Source organism: Euprymna scolopes, chromosome 24, assembly GCF_053919585.1.
Source record: "Euprymna scolopes isolate OS-2025 chromosome 24, ASM5391958v1, whole genome shotgun sequence".
NCBI lineage: Eukaryota > Metazoa > Mollusca > Cephalopoda > Sepiida > Sepiolidae > Euprymna > Euprymna scolopes.
This window is the reverse complement of record NC_136505.1, coordinates 64,961,371-64,975,616: the sequence shown is the minus strand read 5'-3', so window position 1 is coordinate 64,975,616 and position 14,246 is coordinate 64,961,371.

Genomic DNA, 14,246 nt, shown 5'->3' with positions numbered 1-14,246 from the left:
TTTATTAAAATTCTCACTTTGAAGATTTCTTCTATTCTAGATTTTTATTTGTTCTTTTTTGTCCTTGTTGGATCAAGTTATCTATAATAGTTTTATTTTAATATTAAAGTATTTATAGTATTTCTTGTATTGTGTATATTTAGTCTTGTTTTTCTCTGCCGCAATTGAATTATAAATGAATTTTTGGAGATAATTTACAACATTTCCGTCATTGCTGCGATGTTGTTTTTGTCGCAGAATTGTGTCCCAAAGTTTTATGAGCGTTACATTTTCACATTCTCATTCCGCTATTTTTTAAAATCTTTTTATCTTTTATTTCTATGCACAGCTAAAACGAAATACAACATTCATCATCCTTGCATTGAACAGAGAGATTTGTTATTTCAGTTTAAATAACAGCGGATGACTTGTTTTTTACTCTCCAAATATTATTCATTTCCCAGAATCCAGCACGCTCAAAGAAATATGTTGTTTTCTTCACGGAATCCAACACAAGAAACGAAGCACATCGATAAAATGTAATCATCTATACGCGGTTAGCACGTCCGCATTCATTCCAAGTGTGGAGTAAAGACTGAATAGATTTCTTGCAAAAATTATATTGTTTTCGTCTTAAATAGTATTGCATCCAATCTGTTTGCATTATGAACTCATTTGCTGTTGTTGCAATACATTTTATAAGGAGTTGTGTTTGATGGCGATGCCAATGTATTCTTGTAAAAAACACCGTTAACTGCGAGATAAAGTAAAAAAGAATAAATAACAATATTGAAAGATTTAACTAATTTTCTATTATAAATGATTTATTCAGCAACGTAATGTGGCGAACCAGGATTGGATCATGGTGTTATGCCTTATGAATTTTCGAAATAAGACCCATCTTCAGAAAGAAGAAAAATATTTACAACCATTTGGTGAAAACATACGCACACACACACACACACGCACATACCTCCATCCATCCATCCATGCATACACACACACATATATATACACACACGCACACATGCACTTATATATATATATATATATATATATATCGATGTCTCCGTTCTGTCTCGAAGGACAAAGTATGGCTAATTGTGATTGTGGGGCAAGTGTTGCACAATCCCAACTCTACCTCTGGCAAGAAGTCCAGGACGACTGGAAACAATTTCGAAATAAGTGGGGAGCACATACAGCACCTGGAAGTCCCAAATAGTCACCCATTTAGTACTGACCAAGTTCAACGTTGCTTAACTTCGATGATTCAACAGGAACCTGTGCATGAACGTGATTATGGCGTACATAATCTCTCTCTCTCGCTCTCGCTCTCTCTCTCTCTCTCTCTCTCTCTCTCTCTCTATATATATATATATATATATATATATATATATATATATATATATATATATATATATCTTATTGATATATTTTTTACAAAAAATGTAATACATTAAAATTCGGGTAATGTCCATATACCAATAAAATCAGAGTCGCAATTAATTTTCTCAATTATTTTAGCTTCATGATTATCAATTTTTATAAACGAGTATGCATATAATATTTTCGCCAAAAAAACAAGACAACAAAACATAAAATTAGAACCTTAAATTTTGCATTTTCATATGTGTTATAATTGTTTCAAAACGATTTGGACAATTTTAAATATTATATCATTCAAAAATATTCCAAAACAGCTACTGTTCTGGCGACAAAAGACACTATACATATATGACTATATTCATAATCTCTATTTGAAGAGAACAAGCAGTTGTACCTTCCTCCACTCCACTCTTATATTTTTTTTTGCTTTTTTTTTCGAATCTAGTAATCGCCCCATTTCCCATTTCTTCCTTTAGAATTGTATTTCAACCAATTACCTAATTTAATATTAATTTAATCTTCTGTATGTGTTTTTTATTCTAATAATTATTTTTTCCTCGATTAATCTATTTAATTGATTTATTTCTCAAATACTAAGCTACGCATTAAAATTATTTTTTCTACTTATATGTTCCACTATTTCACTCTCATTTTACGATAGTTTCGTATCAGCTTCGTTTATTTTTTACGATCTACTAATTATTTTTGCTTAACATGCTATTTCGCAAAAAAGAATTGTGATTAAAGATTAATTTACATCATATTAATTAATTCTATCTCAAATACTGTTTATATCAATAATTAACATTTTAAATGCATCTTTTCAATTCTTATTATTATCTAAGTATTTTTTAAAATGCTTTTATCTATCCTTATCCTTATCATTCGTAACATCTTTTTGTCAATTTTTATCAATTTATCGAAATTCCGGCCATTCATATTTTAATAGTTTAACTTTAGTACTTATTAATCACCTTTGTTTAATTTTAACCTTATAGTTCTAACATTATCTTCTTTATAACAAGCTCAGTTCATTTCTCATTTAGTTTTCTTCAACTTCATATTTTGATTAAATTTATTTTAATTCATTTTAAATTGTTTGTTTCCGTATCTTACAGTTACCTTATTAAAATTACTCGGGTGTAATTAAATTATTATTATTAGTGATTGTTAAAATTAAAATTACGTATATTTCTCCCATTTAGGTTATTATTAATTCAGTTTCTATGTGTTTGATGATTTAATTATTTATTTATTGCACCATTTGAAAATCTTAGTATTTAATTTAACATTCTCTTCCCACACATTTCACTCTAGAATAGATTCTGTAAATTATTTCTTTTTACGTTTATTTTAATCAGGTTTGAAACGTTATACCAGGAATTTATTTTTTACAAAGACAGCTCTGTATAACATCTAACTTCTTGTTTAAAATTTCCTTTTTAAAATTCACCAAAACCCTTACACAGACACACACTTTCTTTTCCGTCTTGGAGTCACGTGTTCAAGCCTACCTGCCTACTGCAATATTTTTTTGCTCAACAAACACCTACAAACAACCAGACAACGCCAAACACCCACGCTAGTCTATAATATAAATCTCACTTGTCTGTTAAAATGTATGTATGTATTATGCATGTCTCACAAAAACTTTCGACAGAGGCCACGGATTTTCATAAGATATATATCATTTTGACGCTCAACTACTCGGACGGCAAATATCTAAAAATTGGCCAAAAGTATTAATTCTTTCACCCTTAACTGGGCACTTTTCTACAGGGAGAGGTCGCTTTTTCGCCGATATTTTCGAAAGTCATCGCCTCTTTTCGATTGTCTAGCTTTAATTTGAACCTAAGAAACTTCAAGTTTGGCGATCGGCACAACAGTTGACGTGTCGCGTTATTTTCTCACTTTCTTTTCCTCCTGCGCGGTACGGGTTCGAGCCAGCCTACCTACTACTACATTTTTTGTTTTTGCTCAACCAACACTCTTACATACACCTCAACTTTCTTTTCCGCCATTGCGACACGGGTTCGAGCCTGCCTGACTAGTAAACTTTTTTCTTGCTTAACACACACCTACAAACACCAGGAAAACGTCGAGCATCCAGGATATAAATCTCACCTGTCTTTTTAAATGCATGCGTATATATATACATTATATATATATATATATATATATATATATATATATATATATATATATATATATATATATATATTATGTATGTATGCCTAAAACTTTCGACAAATGTGACGGATTTCCGCGAGATTGATACTGTTTTGAAGCTGTACTCTTCGGACGACAAATATTGAAAAATTGGTTAAACACATTAATTTCTTCACCCTCAACTGGGCACTTTTCTACAGAGGGGCGTTTTTTTCGCCGATATTTTCGAAAGTCATCACCTCTTTTCGATTGCCTAGTATTAATTTAACAATTCGTCACTTCAGATTTTGCGATGAGTGAAACACGAAAGACGTCAGGGTTTTGTTTTTGTTCACGTTCTATTTCTCCTTCGTGGTATGGGTTCGATCCTGCCTACTACCCCATTTTTTTTTTTTGCTCAACACACACGTCCTAACACTCGGGCAACGCCGGACACCTACGCTAGTCTTATATATAATAAAAACGTCACAGTTTTCTCCCTCTGGACCAAAATACCGTAGGTTTACAACAACTGATGTCACATACAAATGTATTATGTCTATACTATTAGTCACAATCTCATGTAACTATAGAACATTTTAGACACATTCATTCGATATAATAAAACCCAAGATTTAATCTCAGGAATGACATTATCACCATCGCAATCACCTACAAACGAAGTAGTTCCCAATTTTCCCTCTATATACTAAGTCATCCCACTGTCCCCTTTTCTACACCGCGTAAAATTACATACAGGGTACTTATATTGAGACTCCACACGTGACTGATCTGTAAACTTATAGACACAGAATTCACGTTCCATTCCTCGAAACAAAAAAATATTAAGGTTTCCTCAGACATGTTCCTATCGTTTTGATTGAATAATACGTGACATTCTCTTATTCCAGAATGAAACTAATCCTGGTATTAAACAAACACTTCGAAAACTTAAAATTATTGGCGTTGTCTCTCTATGGAGAAATGCAATTAAATACTACCATCTTCAGCGTCCATAAATCAACATTTTAATGCAGATGTTCACAAGTATACTATCGTAATGATTCGCACCAACTTCTATTGTTGTTTTTCTTTTTGTCTTCCTGTCGTAACCCCCCCTCACAAAAAATTAAATGCAAACACACAATTTATGTGAAATGTTAAACCGTAGATGTCAGCGCGTTACTTACGGAACTAAAGGTTAATTAAACTGCAGAACCCCCTATTAAACTATACAAGTTCTATAATGGAATTACCCCTACCCTCCCCAAAAAAACAAGGAAGAAGGAAAATATAAGAATGTTTCTGTGAACCGCTCGTGATAACTTTATTCTTTTTAATCAATTGAAAAGCATTCAAAACTATGTAATAACACAAAAAATATGATCCACTTTTATGTTTCCTTTTTTATATTTATAACGTATTTGCTTATTTTCGTTCATACAAACACATATCCTTCCTCCCTCCCTCTTTCTCTACCTGGCTAAAGTCATAAATACGGATAACATTTCATGTTTTTTCCATTTTTCTCATTTTGTTTTATTATCGAATTCAAACAGTTTTTCTTTCCTTTTGATTTGTTTTTTTATTATCGAAATGAAACGAAAAAACTTCATTTGTTTTTTGAAAGTTGTCTTTTTGTTGATTGTTGGGTTTATTTTTATATGTTTATTTTTGTTTTATTTATTTTTATTTTTTGAGGTGAAGATTTTAAAATTATTAATATTCAGGGTCGTTGAAAACGACATTTACGTTTAAAATTACAGGATACAAATAGTTTCTAAAATATGAAGAAATTATAGTGTAAAAAATGAGGGATCACTTTTCCATATTAATTTAATGTTAAATGAGCACCTAATTTATGGCCACTTTGTGGGGGCTGGTAATTTTACAGGGGGGTATTTAGTTATTATGGTGAACCAACACAAAACCAACCAGACCTAGATTCCATGAACAAAACTTCTTTCTTAGAAGTGCACGCCTGTGGAACTCTGTTCCGGTTGCATGTTTCTCACCTGACTACAACCTGGATGTTTTCAGGTCCAATGTGAACAAATTCCTGATGAACCGCCTCCTTAAGTAAGACACTTTATCAGATCTCCCAAACTAACGTACTGTACACACAATAACCCTTATCCCCGAATGGCTTCCGGGCCTTGATAAGTGGTGACTACCTTGTAAAAAAAACAACAGGCAAAAATAGTTGTGTATATTTGGTTTCCAACTTAACGACCTATAAAGGTTTTTGGCTTTTTTGAAAACGAATATTGCATTTAAATTATCCGTAAATAAGTTGTTTTCTACATATTAAGCAATGTAACTGTTATCTGTTATAAGGTTATAAATGTTATAAGTGGTGGCTATTAATGTATCGAATAATACATTAAAACACAAAACTTATCTGGGTAGGTAGAAGAGTAAATTATCTTGACTTTATCACTTTTTTGTTTGTTGGCTTCTCTTAACAGAACTTACCATTTGTTATTTTTCATTGTTTTGAATGCGCCTAATTTCTTTTATTATAAATTATTTTTCTACTTTATTTTTTGTTGCGGTGAAAAGTGAAATAATTGAAACCAAGTATTGCAGCAATTAATTTTTTTAATACGCGGAAGAAGTTTCGTTTCATTTCTTTATGATAGGATCCCATGTTTTCGTTCTTAAATAAATTTCTGTTCCTTAATACAACTTTAACTATTTTTAGTCGCGGAGGCCGGTAAGTAACCAGTCAACGTTACAACAGCTTTTTATGCTCACTGCCACCCAAATAACCCCCACACAAAATATAAGAACAGATTTTTTTTAATGTTAAACGGTAAATGTCAGCGCGTTACTTACTGAACAACGGTTACTTAAACTGCAAACGCGCCTCTTAAACTATACATATTCTATAGTTGATTAACCCCTACCACCCACAACAGCACATAAACAAATAGGAAGGAAAACATAAAATGTTTCTATGAACCTCTAGTGATAACATTTTTATCAACTAAAAACCATTAACAACTACGTAACAACAGGAAAATAATGAACCGTATTTGAAGGGGGATTTCCATATTAAAACTATCGATAAAGTATTTCCTGTTTTTTTTTTATTGAAAACACAACGAAATTAGTTCGTCAAATCTTACAGACTCCCCTTCTCTCTCTCTCTCTCTCTCTCTCTCTCTCTCTCTCTCATTCTCTCATTCATTGTCGAAATTAGTAACATATCCAAGAATTATAGAAAAATTATGAAATGTGAGTTGATTGGTATGTTTTTAATGAAATAATAAACTCAGACAATATATCAAATTTATTATGTTACTGAGGGGGGAGACGATAATGTGGGTTACAAATATCAAAAATTATTGTCGAAATTAGTAACATATCCAAGAATTATGAAAAATGATAAAATGTGAATAAATCGATTGGTGTGTTTTTAATGAAATAATAAACCCAGGCAATATATCAAAGTTATTATTTGTAAGGGGGGGGATAATGCTGGTTGAAATTATGAAAAATCATTTTCGAATTTAGTAACATATCCAAGAATTATGAAAAATGATGAAATGTGAGTTAATTGATGGGTGTGTTTGTAATAAATAATAAACCGGACAATTTACTAAAGTTATTATTTTCGTAACCGGGGAGGGGGCATAATGCGGGTTAAAATTATAAAAAATGATTGTCGAAATTAGTAACATACCTAAGCATTATAAAAATGATGAAATGTGAGTTGATTGGTGAGTTTATAATGAATTAATAGGCCCAGACAATATATCAAAGTTATTATTTTCGTTAGAGAGGGCGATAATGCGGGTTAAAATTATGAAACATAATTGTCGAAATTAGTAACATATACATGAATTATGAAAAATGATAAAATGTGAGTTAAGTAATTGGTCTGTTTATAATGAAATAGTAAGCCCAGACAATATATGAAAGTGCTTATTTTCATAAGGGGGCATGATAATGTGGGTTATAATTATGAAAAATGATTGTCGAAATTAGTACCATATCGAAGAATTATGAAAAATTCTGAAATGTGAGTTAATTGATTGGTCTGTTTGTAATGAAATAATCAGCCCAGACAACTTATCAGCTTCTGTAGGTGGTTAACAATATGTTTCTGAATTTTCAATATTAACTTCTGGGAATGACGTCACCGTTGTAGTGGTGAGTAGAAAGACACAGTATGCTGCTTTTTAACGTGCTCTGGAGTCCTCTAGCAATTAACAAACCTTCAGTTTTTTTTTGGGGGGGGCTGGAGGGAGTAATACCCATTTTAGGATCACTATGCAATCTTCCACAATGTCATATTCCAAAAATATGAAATAACTATGGAATCATATTCCGGAAATGACATCGTATCTGTTATTAATGTGTTATTGGTTGTTGTGGAAGGAAGCAAGGAGAACTACATTAATATTGAAAATTTTAGTAAAGTAAAAGTTGCCTAATCATCATACGCATCAACGCATTTATGTAATTATTTGAAAAACCTGCTAAGTTATGGTCAAGAAATATTATCATTTCATTGAAAACGATCGTGTGAGTAGTAGGGAGGGAAAGAACACAGTAATGTGAAATTTTGTAGTGAAGCAAGGGTTGCCTAATCACTGCTGAGTAATCTTCCGAAAATGACGTCTTTTTTCCAAAACAAAAAAAAATGTTGTCGGTGAAAAAATTAAACAGAGTAATGTGGAATTTGATAAAGAAGCAACGGGTGTCTAATCACTTAACTATGTCAATGTATTTATGCATTAATTTTAAAATCTTGCTGAGACATCTTCCCAAATATGACATAATTTTTCTTACAATAATAGTGCCGATAGTGACGAAGGAAAGAAACGCAGTAATGTTGAAATTTATGGTGAAGCAAGGGTTACGGACTCATTAACCAACACAATGTATATTTGTATTAATTTGGAAATCCTAATGATCCACTTTCTAAAAATGATTTCAATCTTCTTAAAATTATGGTAGCCTTGGTGGGGAGAGAGATTATTTCATATATGTTGTACAATACCTGTCGAGAGTATGTTATATTGTCTCATATATGCATATAAATTACCCATCCGAAGGGAGGTAAACATATTTTAAATATGTGTTGTAAATTACCCGTTCCAAAAAGGTACAATTATTTCATACATGTGTAATAGCCGTCCTAGAGTAAGTAAAATCTACTTTTGCTCGAAATAGCAAATGATACATACACATTAAAAATCCCTCTCTCCAAAGAATATCAATAACAATTATATTCAAAATCAACTTGAATTTTCTCATTGTTTATACGGTCGCGAGCAACGCCGGATAGTCCTGATGATGTTGAAATAAATGTGTGTAAATGTCTGGTTTCAGTATGAAAATTAATTTCTGTACCAGCACATGTTTTTTTTTTTACATATTAATGAAGTAGTAAAGAAACAGACAGGAATAGGACTTCATTATAATAGATATATGGATCCCATTAATATTTTTATTTTATATTTATATATATTATGTATACGAAAGGTGTATGCAGTCATAAAAGAACTGAATCTGCAAGATATGATTTCTTTAGAAAATCATGCTGACATGTTGAGAACGTTAGCAGAGATGCCTCTTCATATGTGACAGTGACATGCTGAGCCAAAGAATTCAAGCGTAGTAGACACAGTGTTGATGTTGAATCAAGGATAAACTTGAACTTACTCTGCAGATTCTTATGCAAAATCGTCGAATATCATGCCGTAAGATAGAAAATAGCCTTCTGATATCTATTGAATATTAAGTCAAAAATTTTATCAAGAACTTGGATTCCCAAAGTGTTTTGTAAGGTGGATCATCTGTACATTGACACATGAACAGAAACACACTAGATGCATCGTGTCCATAGCATTATCGATCTTGATCTATTTGAAGCTAGTGAATATGATTTTCTTACTCGATTCATCAATATCGATGAATACTACTTTCATCACTACTAACCGGAAACTAGTCAAAGCAGTGGAAGCGCACGTCATCACCAACCCCAAGAAAGGTCAAAGTCATGACCACTGCATTTTGGGATTCCCAGAGTGTACTACTGATTGAATACCTTATAAAATGCCACACAGTTACTTATTCTGGATGGCTGAAGCACTTAAAGAAGTAATCAAAGAAGAAAGGCCACGAATGCTCACAGCATGGATACTCGTCCACCAAGACATTGTGCCAGTTCACACTTCAATGGCAGCTACGGTAAAAATTCACGGTTGTGGATTCGAAGTTGTACCTCATCCACTTTATTCGCTAGACTCCCTCAGACCTTCATATATTCTCCCGAATGAAAAAAGTCTTAGCTAACCGACATTTTTCCAGTGAGGTTGACGGAGTTCTTTAGTACCAATAAAAAAGATTTTCTAGACGAGATAAAAGCGTTGGAGCAATGGTTAAGTCCCTGATGGGAACTATGTTGTAAAATAATTTATAAATACCCCTTAACATTTTTACTTTTTTCTGGTGATTAAAACTTTTCATATACCACTCAACTATATATGTCATGAATTTGCATAGCTTTTAACTTATATGCATATATATATATATATATATATATATATATATATATATATATATATATATATATTATCAGTGGTATATGAAAAGTTTTAATCACGTTTGGCCGATCGGTTTGGCTTGAGGTAGTTGCTTGTCTAGCCGCACTGCTTAACTGTGAAACAGCGAAACAGTACTGTATGTGAATGACTATATATACAAACACACGCACACACACATACACACACACACACACACATATATATATATATATATATATATATATACTGTGCGTCGGTATGTGTATCTCTGTACATTATGTTATACGTTTAATTGTGTTATTGATCCGTTTCTTTATCTCGGTTTAGTTGAACAATTTCAATCAGCATTTGTACCCCTTTCTTTTAAACTGGCTTCAAATCTTTTCATTCAAAAAAAAAATTATATTTAATCTACGCCTGTAACATTCCTATTATTTAATCGAAATTATTGTTCTTTTTTTATTTTGAGATTCATCCATTATCAAATGATTTTTATTATCAATAAAATACTTTTTAACCGAAGAAAGTTTTAAAAATAAAATATGTGCTCCACAAAATTTACTTTTAATTCCTTACTGTATTTTTACATAAATAACATTGCCCCAAAATTAGATATTAAAACTAATATTAGTCAGGGAGATGTCGCGATCATATCATTTTATTATAATCTAGATTCATTGTGTGACTAAAGAGCATATTTTACAGAACTCATCTGATATCTGACGCAATCCTTTACCTGTATAAGGGTCAGAATACGGAATTCCTTAGAAAATTCCTACTCCATATTAAATCTAGCTAAACCCGTCCACTGTACGTGGTATACTATAAACTCACTTTGTTTACAACTATTAATGTTTGAAGAGAATAAGAAATTTTGTGAGTTTTCGAGTGTTAAGCTGTGTATAAATTTATTGGGCATCCAGAGTTATATAAAGTTAGGTATCCTTATATGTTTATATATTTATAGTTCACCCCTTAAGCATCATAGTACATAACATAGAGTTGTTAAGGGTAAAGGAATCGTAATATTGACAATATTTAGTTTAATTTAGTTAGTTAATTTAGCCAAAAAGATAAAAATTGCGCTCTTCATAAATTACAGATACCTTCGATTATTACGAAAATTTTAACAATATTTTTAAAAGACGTAATATATATATATATATATATATATATATATATATATATATATATATATATATATATATATACCCCTTGTTTAGGACAAAGTGTGTACATTCTATAATCGGATTCCGACACGGTTTGTTTGATGTATTTACTATTAGTAGACTTTCTTGTGTGTAGCGCAGTTGATCAAGTAACAAGGTGCTCGGCTTGCCTACAAGAGATTCTGGTTTAAAATCCCTAAATTGAATGTGTGCAACTGTTGAGCCAAAATGCTGGCAAAACTGGAGTCTTGAACATCCGGTTTGTTGGTTTTCGTGGCTGTTGGGTACAGATGTTGTTTAGCTGCAGAAATAATACTGGTCAACAACAAAGTAGTTGTTTGCGTTTGTTTACGCTGATTTAGGATGAATCTGATGCGCTGAATCAAAAATCACATTGTTTTTTTCTCAAGCAGGTCAAGTTTGTGAACTATAGCCATATGTCGTGTTTACATTTTTTTCGTACATATACCCATGTGTAGAACATTTAAGAAGAAGTTGGTGGTGGTAAAATGCCATGTTTTGATTGGAAATAATTATTTTAATAACAAGAAATATTCAAGTCCGATGGTTCTGAGTTATTTTGTTGAAAAGAGATCAGCCTCGAAATCTTTAAAAAAAATTGATGCTCAGCATACAAGGCGAAGAAAGGGGTTGGCCTGCGCAGGAAGAAGTAACGCCTTGTAAAGCAAGGAATGTCATCAACGATCGTCTAGTGGATAAACAGAATACTCTTTCCGCCACTGCACATCAAGCAGTTCACCACTGGACAAGGATATGGACAGCTGTACTAGGTTTTTCCAGAATTGACAATGTAGAAGTTGAAAGCTGCCATCTTTGATTGTCCCCAGATCTTGTAGCTCATCGGAGATCCCGTGTTCGAAAACTCAATGGAAGCGTGGAAGGCATTTGTTTTAGCAGTGAAGAACTTTCTTAACAACAATAAAACCAGAAACTACGCAGAACATGTCAACAATTTGCTGACTGCTTTCAGAAACCTGTGCTACAACATTAGCGTCAAGATGGACTACCGATTTTAAGATATGGACTGGCTTCCTGGGGACTTGGGTTCAATGAGTGACAAGCAATACGAATGATTCCATCAGGATCTGAAAAAGATGAAGATCAGGTATCAGGGTCGCTGAAATGCAGTCATAATGGTTGACTATTGTTGGAATCTGAAGAGAGACCTCCCAGCTACAGAGCATTACAGGAGTTCAAAGAAAGGGAAGTTCAAGTGATGAAGTTTGAACAATGTGGAAGCAACGTGAAATTTCCGTGTATTTACTTTATCAATGCCAACCATTCAGTTTACTGTAATCGATTTTTCTCTCAGATAATCACTATATGATGCTGGTAAAACATTTTCCTCTTACAACATATTTAGGATATATGTTGACAAAAAACAGCTAATAATGCCGCAAAAATGTAATCGATTTTGTCACAAGAACTGATTTTTTTTTCAAATCAACGTAGCCCAAAAACCTGACCTGGTGGAGAGTAACATATGTCTTTGCCTGACTAAGTAGAGCAAAAATACCCTACCTCAATTGTAGGAATCTAGAAAACATTCGAAAAGTAAATTGCTTAGTATGATTATACGATCTAACATTCTGAAAATTCTAATATATTGAATTGGTGCAAAAATAATGTCGTTTTTGACGTTCTATATATGGAAAAAAGCGACATTATTTTTTTTTTTTTTTGCACCAACCTAATATATAATGCCTTTAAGTATAAACAATATAACAATATTATTTATAGTTATTCGCCCTTTGCGAAATAAAGGTTGGCTGACTTTGGGCAAGATTAAGAGTTCCAGTTGTTTGATCACTATTGATTGTCGACGTTCCTGTATTATTTTTGTAAATTTTCCTTAATACTTGATGCTGTTGTTGGTGACTTAGACGTAACGTTCCTAGCAAATGGAGTAAAATGTTGCTCCGTAGTTGGGTTCGAATCTCCCGACCAGTAGCAATTGCCATTTCCTGTACTGATGATCGCGATAGTATGAAACACTAATGTCCCTAGCTATAAAATAATTATCTGTAATAAAATATATACAAATGATTTTTAGAAGTGAGGAACTTTAAATTAAAATCAACCACAGAAAGATATGTTACACAAATGTGTGGGTTGTACTAAAGATTAATTTTTGGCCTTTATAATTTATAAATATTGCATATGACGATAGTGCTGCACTTATCGCGAAATTTATGCATAGATTAGGATGTATTTCGAATGTTGTCTTCTAAGTAGTCTATTTTGTTTCATTTATAAGCGTAGATATGGAATCTTATATAACCACAAAGAAACTATTTAATGTGGTTTAATCTCACGAACCAAATAGTTAGTTGGCAGTTCATTTCGTGAAATTATTCGTTCATAAAATGATTTTCAATTTCCAAACGCTGATAGGATATCAGTCTCTTTATTGTCAAACCAAGGTGAACTCAAAATAACAAATAGTTGCCAAATCTGCAATTAAAAAGAGTTGTCAATTTCAGATCCGTCGCCTCTAAAACACACATTTTTTTTACATGGGGTCACCACTTATCAAGGCCCAAAGGCACCTTAGAGATAAGGGTTATTGCGTGTTCAGTAATAAATGAGATAGTATTGTAGTAATCATTAGTATTGGGGGTTTTGATAGAGTGTCGTAAGGGGGCGGTTTGTCAGGAGTTTGTTTATGTTGGACTTGAAGACGTCCAAGTTGTAGTCAGGTGAGAAACAGGCAAGCGGCAGAGTGTTCCACTGGCGTGCAGTTCTAAGAAAGAAGCTTTGCTCATGGAATTTACATTTGGATTTAGGCACAGATAAAGAGTGGGGAAAATGATTGACAGTAGTTTCAGCCAGACGGGTGTTTCTCGTGAAAGATTGGCGAGGGGGGGGACGAGGGATTGGAGCTCAGACGAGCACCTGCTATGGAAATAACGATAAAATAAAGACAGGCTCGCAACGTCTCTTCTGTGGGAAAGAGGTTGCAGGGAAGAGAAAAGGGCATCCCCCACTAAACCACGAAGTCTAT